General features: G+C 37.6%; 1 protein-coding gene across 2 annotated transcripts in view; it reads left to right on the top strand.

The window, feature by feature from the left end:
* The window catches only part of NKAIN2 (sodium/potassium transporting ATPase interacting 2), a 1,040,630-nt gene that overhangs the window by 224,100 nt on the left and 810,386 nt on the right, over nucleotides 1–6,144 (top strand). The window lies entirely within an intron of this gene.

Below are 6,144 nucleotides of genomic sequence, written 5' to 3' on the forward strand. Positions count from 1 at the left end.
TAACAACAAATTTAGAATTATAAGAGAACAGAGTGGAGGTTATTCCATGCAGCAGAGAGATTAAGCTGATTTAATGGGGGTAAACAAAGCCATGCCACAAAAGTAGCATCTTTGCCATAGTCTGATTATGAGAAATCTCTTCAAAGCACTTCTAACATCATCAAAGTTAGAGCCTCATCCTCCTATGCTACTTCTCTCCTTTCATTCCTGAGTTCCTCAGTGAAACAAGATGGGTATTTAAATCACATCTTACCCTTCCTTTGAAATGAACACCTCAAGTTTTGCTTTAGCCTCCTGCCAGGTGGAAATTACAAGACATATTTCTTTACATTTCCAGAAAGAGCAATGTCTTTGGTTAGAGAGACACTTGTTCCGTGCTCAGGTGGACCACTCGCACTTCTAAGTGAGAGTTTACTGTCTGAAGAACTGGAGGAATCAAAGGCACTTTGTGCTATGGTCTTATGCTCCCTTAAGCATAGGTCAAAGTGGCTCCTGGGTGTTTTTTAACTGATAAGGGGATAACCTGCACCCCATGCTGGTGGTCAGCGAAAGTTAGGGACATATGTCATAGTAACTGCACCATCACCCACTTCAGTAGTTAGCAGACGTGGCCTCGGTGAACTTCTGTGTCTTTTGTTCCTTGGTGGTTTAACGTTGGGTGCAACATAAACTATGTCATTTGTTTTCATTGAAAATTTAAAGGGGATCCTGGGACAAATCTTTGAGAAAGTTGGTGTCTCATATTAGATTCCTTTAGAATCAGTTTTATACTCTAACACTTTGTGATTAACCACAGCGCAAGTTACCTAACTTTCTTTGCTTTAATTCTTCACATGATAGTGATAATAATAGTATGTAAATAATAGGGAGTTTTTAAAAATTAAATTATATATGTGCATCTGCTTATACATATTAAGATTAAATTATATTTACAGATAAATAAACATATGTCTGTGCATACACATACACTGAACCATTTAGGGAGTAACTAGAATATAAGTATTCACTCGAATTAGTTAGTAGCTAATTATTACCTTATTTATTTTGCTCTAGTGGTAGCATTTATTACCTTATTTTGATTCTTTCTATTCCTAGAAATTGAGTTTTAAATAAACCCCAAACAAAAAAAATGAATGGGACTGTTTTTTTTCCCCATTATTATTATTATTTTTGTCCTACAGTTTTAATCTTCAGGAAAATAGAAATAATTCCTTTATTTACTCACATAATTTTTATAGATCTAGCTAATAAAAACTTTGAAAGAGTAGTCTCTAATCCCTCTTTTTTAAAATTCCAAATCATTGGAATCTTTTTTACCAGATTCTCCTCATTGGGCATAATGGCAACTGCCTTCACCAGGTTCCTTAATGAACTTGTATTCATTAGACTATTCATTAGGACATTTTGCCTTGGTCCTCTGCCCTTTGGCTTCCCTTTAGCATTAGCAACTTGGCGTTTCCCCCTTGGTTGTCTGTCCTGCCCCTCTGAGCCTTCCTCTGGCGGTTGAGTGAATTATTTTGTCCACCCACAACCTTGCTCACCCTTGATGAGGTTGATAATGATGTTTAACAGAGTTCCAAGTGTAGCCATCTGTGTCAAGTTGTGAGCTTCGTGCCCCCAGAAAACATGCTTGTAAACTCGATCCGTTTCTGTGCATGTGAACTCCTGTGAATACGGCCTTCTGGTGACGTTACTTCAGTGAAGGCGTGGCTCGGGTGAGTCCGGACGGGTCTGGATCCTCTTTCCAAAGGCCTTGTAAGGAAGGTCACAGAGAGAGAGAACCCCAGAGGGAGCAGCCAGAGCCTGAAAGTCCGCGGAACCCTGGAGAGAAAGGAGAAACCAGGAGAGCCCCTGTGCATTGCCCTGTGATAGGAAAGCCAAGGCCTGGGGATTGCTGGTAGCCAGCCCCACACCCCACAGTCTTTTGGGAGAAAGCATTGCCTTGATGACACCTCAGTTTTAAACTTCTCCAGCCTCCAAACTGTGAGCTATCAAATTCCCATTATTTGAGACAGCTTATGGCTTGGTTTGACTTAGCAGCCAGGAAATTACCATCTTTCGTTTCTTTTTCACACTCATATGGTTAAAGTATTTAGGGTCTAATCCATATTACCTGTATCAACTGTACTTTTCTGATCTAGACTCATGTATCAAGATGGCTACTAGCCTCCATCTGAGTATCATGCACCTCAGAATCAGCATTTTCAAGACCTAAATCCCTGGGATCTGAATAGATCACTTTACATGGAAAAAGGTACTTTGCAAATGCAATTAGGCAGTTTTGGTACATGAGATGGAGAGGTTATCTGGGTGGGCACAGTCTGATCATAGGAATCCTTACAAGCAGACAGCCTTTCCCAGGCGAGGTCAGAGAGAGCTGCAGTCCAGAAGGGAGCGAGCGGCAGAGAGAAGCAACTTTGCTGGCTTTGGAAATAGAAGGACAGCCACAAGCCAAGAAGACATAGAGCCTCTAGAAAGTGGAAAACACAAGGAAAAGGATTCTCTCTGTAGAACCTCCAAAAAAGAAATGCAGCCCAGCCGACAGCTTGATTTTAGTCCAGGAGACACTCATTGGCCTAGACAACTGTAACATAATGAATTCGTTCTTTTTAAAGGCACAAAGTTTATAATAATTTGTTGTAGGAACAATAGAAAACTAATATAATTTGCATATCTTTCTTTTCAATCTGTTCCTTTCATTAAATAGATAGCAACAAAAAATGACCTTTCTTATAGCAAGTTTTCCCCAACAAACACGAGAAAATTATGCAATGAATATTCATTGTACGAAAATTAAAGGAAAGGATAAACATTCAAGCACTATAATCGACCCCATGGGCATCTTATCACCTACAGAAATTGTTGTCTATCTACAAATATATAATTTTTAAATAAAAAAGCCAATATGCTGAATATACAGTATCATATCCTTCTATGCACTCAATGTGTTATAACCACATTTCTAAGTAAAAATATACTTCTAAAGGGTGATTTTTTCTAGTTGTTTTTTCCATCACATTATTTTGTACGACATTTTTCTCATCAAGGCTCTTGATGCTTGCATTGACATTCTTTCCGATATTGTCATCTTTCCTTTAATATACAGTTTTATATTTAATATTTATCTAAAATACTCTAAAATAAATAAAAAATATAGATAAGAAAAGAGCAGTTAACTCTAACTCTAATTTATTAACACTTTGGTGTTAAACGTCTTGGGCTTTTGTTTTAACGTATATATTTACATAAAAATGGAATCTTAGTATGTTTGCCTATTGAACTATCATCAATATTCTTATAAGTCATCGTTTTGAAAGGCGACATTTTGTTCAGCCATATAAACGTTAGTTGTTTAACAGATTCCCTGCTAAAGGAAATGTTTTCCCGTTATTTTTGCTAGCATAAATATTGAATAATGAATACTCTTATACTTTTCTTTATCTGATTGTAATTTTTTTATGGTAAAGTTTTTAAAGTCTGTTTCCTGCATCTAAGGGGACCTGGATTCATATTACCAAATTATCTTTAAGGAAGTTTTCACTCAGATCACAGCTAGCAAACTATGAGAGGCTTGGCAGTTGCCTCTCCAACTGCCTTTTCTCCCATTTTCTTTGCCCATAAAAAGCATATTATTCTGGTTCTCACACCTCAGGGGAAGAGGTGCTTTCCTTTTTCTTGGGGGTGAATTCTGATTGAAATGAGCCTTTCCTTTGTCAGTGAACCTCTGAAGGTTGGGAATGCAGCTCAGTTCTGCTCAGAGTCTCTTAAAGATTTCTTTGCTCTTAAAAAGAGCTGAAGTGAGCTCTCTTTCCTCTTTCTCAAATTGTATTGTATTTACTGATATTGTTGATAGTTTATGCAGGGTTTTTAATTTTTCATTCTTTATTCGCCTCAATTTTCCAATTGAATCCTGACTTCTTGAATACATTTCACCCTGAAGTCTCATCGCGTGCCTCACGCTTTGAGAGTATTTTATTGGATCATTTCATAGTTCATTAAAAGAACCACATTGTAAATGGCTCAGCTGAGAATAAAAGCACCATGAGGTGCTGCAAAGCTGTTCTGTAATTTTACCATAACTCTTTAGCCTCTGGTTACCCATGAAATCATTAGCTGTGACCCAATCATTAATAATGATAACAGTCCTTTGAAATGTTCATCGTCAGTCTGTAGAAGTTCAGTTTGTTTTACCCTTACAGACCTCTCACGGGAGAGTCAGGATTGTGAACTGGGCCAGTGGTTTTTCCCTCTGGGGGGTTGCCCTGTGTATAGCGACCAGCCCTGAGGGTGAACATGAACCCTGCGTTTCTCTGCGGGACCCCAGCCCCCCCAGCTTTCCCCCTCGCAGCCTCCGGGTGTGCAGTCTGTTCCCAGCCCTTCTAGTCTACATTGTGGGGCTCTCTTGAATCCCCTCACACTGTTTATCAATCTCCCTATTTAAAAACAAGTTTTTAGAAATCTTCCCATCCAGATAAAGAGCACTGTTCTCAATTTTAAACTGTGGATTCAAGGATCCACTTTTAGAACCAAGGTGCAAATTTCAAAACTAAACCTTTGGGCGAGCCACGGTGGCTCAGTGGCAGAGTTCTTGTCTGCCATCCTGGAGACCTGAGTTTGATTCCTGGTACCTGCCCATGCAAAAAATTAATTAATTAATTAAAGAGGTCTCCTGCATGAAAACCATTTAGAATCTTTTCATTTTTTTTACACTGTTTAAATATTTATAAGGGCAATGGTTTTGAGAATATTAATTGCAACTTAATAAATAGAGTAAAAACTGCCACTATCACACGTCTTTTGGCAAAGATTAGAAGTGCTGAGGAAACCAAATGCACCTTCAGAATTATTAACGAGAGGCCAAGGACTCCTGGGCTGAGTTTTAGTTGTACAGTCTGCAAAATGGAAACCCTTAAAGGAATTTGTTAAAGTCTCAAGAAACTCCTCTGTGAGAAAAGTAGTTAATCACGAATATAATAATGTGAATTGCTGAATTTAAAAGAAAATGCATTCATATGCGATGCTTGATGTACCTTGATTAACTTGGCAATTTAGTACATGCTTTCCCCGAAAGTAGTGATGAGTTTAGCTCAAAATAGATTGAACTGCTGTGTGAATTCATGCCACAGTCCACAATGCTAATGAGTTCTGTGGAAGATAAAATTGTATTTTTAAGTTGGCTTTGCTCAGCTTTATTCTCTCAAATAATCTTAATTTCTTGGAGACTACTTCCTTGGACAGGCTTTTCTTCTCTCTCTATAAATTAACAAAACCAACAAGCACCACCACCACCCTTACCCCACTGCAGCCATTCTACTACAGGAGTGCTTTATTGACCATCTATTTTGTTCCTCCCCAACACAGTTTTAAGCCCTTAAAATCATTTCCTCTGGTACCTTTTAAAGCAGCCATGTGAGTTTGATTCCTTTGTTAATTGTTTGACAGATTTAAAACTATACCCAAAGCCTAGAGATTTTAATTATTTTGTCTTCCTAAAATATGCATTGGAGCCGTATTTGCATTCCTGTTCATTGTTGGGAATGCTGCTGCTTGGGTAGAGTTGGGAGACATCCCCAAGAGTGTGAAGACCTTCAGGTATGGTTTCTCACCATAAAATGTAACCAATCAGTGGCATGACTTTCCTAGCATATGGAATCAATATACAGCCCTTACAATTATAATATTAATTTAAAGTGAGATTGTCTTGATTTTCAGAGCATAGTTTCTTGCCTCCCTCATTATGGAGATAAAATGGAGGGGTATTTTATCAAATACCAAACTATTCGTTGGTATTTGAAACATAAATCTCTGACATTTTTTTTAAAGGTCTTTGCTTTTGCAGTTCAATTTAAATTGCTAGGTTTTCTTTAAATCATTATGAGTCTGTTTTCTAGAACAATAAACTGTTTTGGGTTACCTATTTCTAATTCCATCCTCTTTTTTTGGAGGAAAGAAAGGGTATATAATAAAAACTTAGTAAATATCATGGGTCACCTTCTCAAAGAGGAGCAATTTTAGATCAATTTCAATCCAAGGGTATCTATTTGAAGAGAACTGTGCATCTCAATTATGAAATTCAATTGTTTAGTTATCCGTATTTAGATAAATTATTGCATTGATGTTATCTGAAACTAACACATTTTTTGG

This window comes from Tamandua tetradactyla, chromosome 5 (assembly GCF_023851605.1).
Source record: "Tamandua tetradactyla isolate mTamTet1 chromosome 5, mTamTet1.pri, whole genome shotgun sequence".
Classification (NCBI taxonomy): Eukaryota; Metazoa; Chordata; class Mammalia; order Pilosa; family Myrmecophagidae; genus Tamandua; species Tamandua tetradactyla.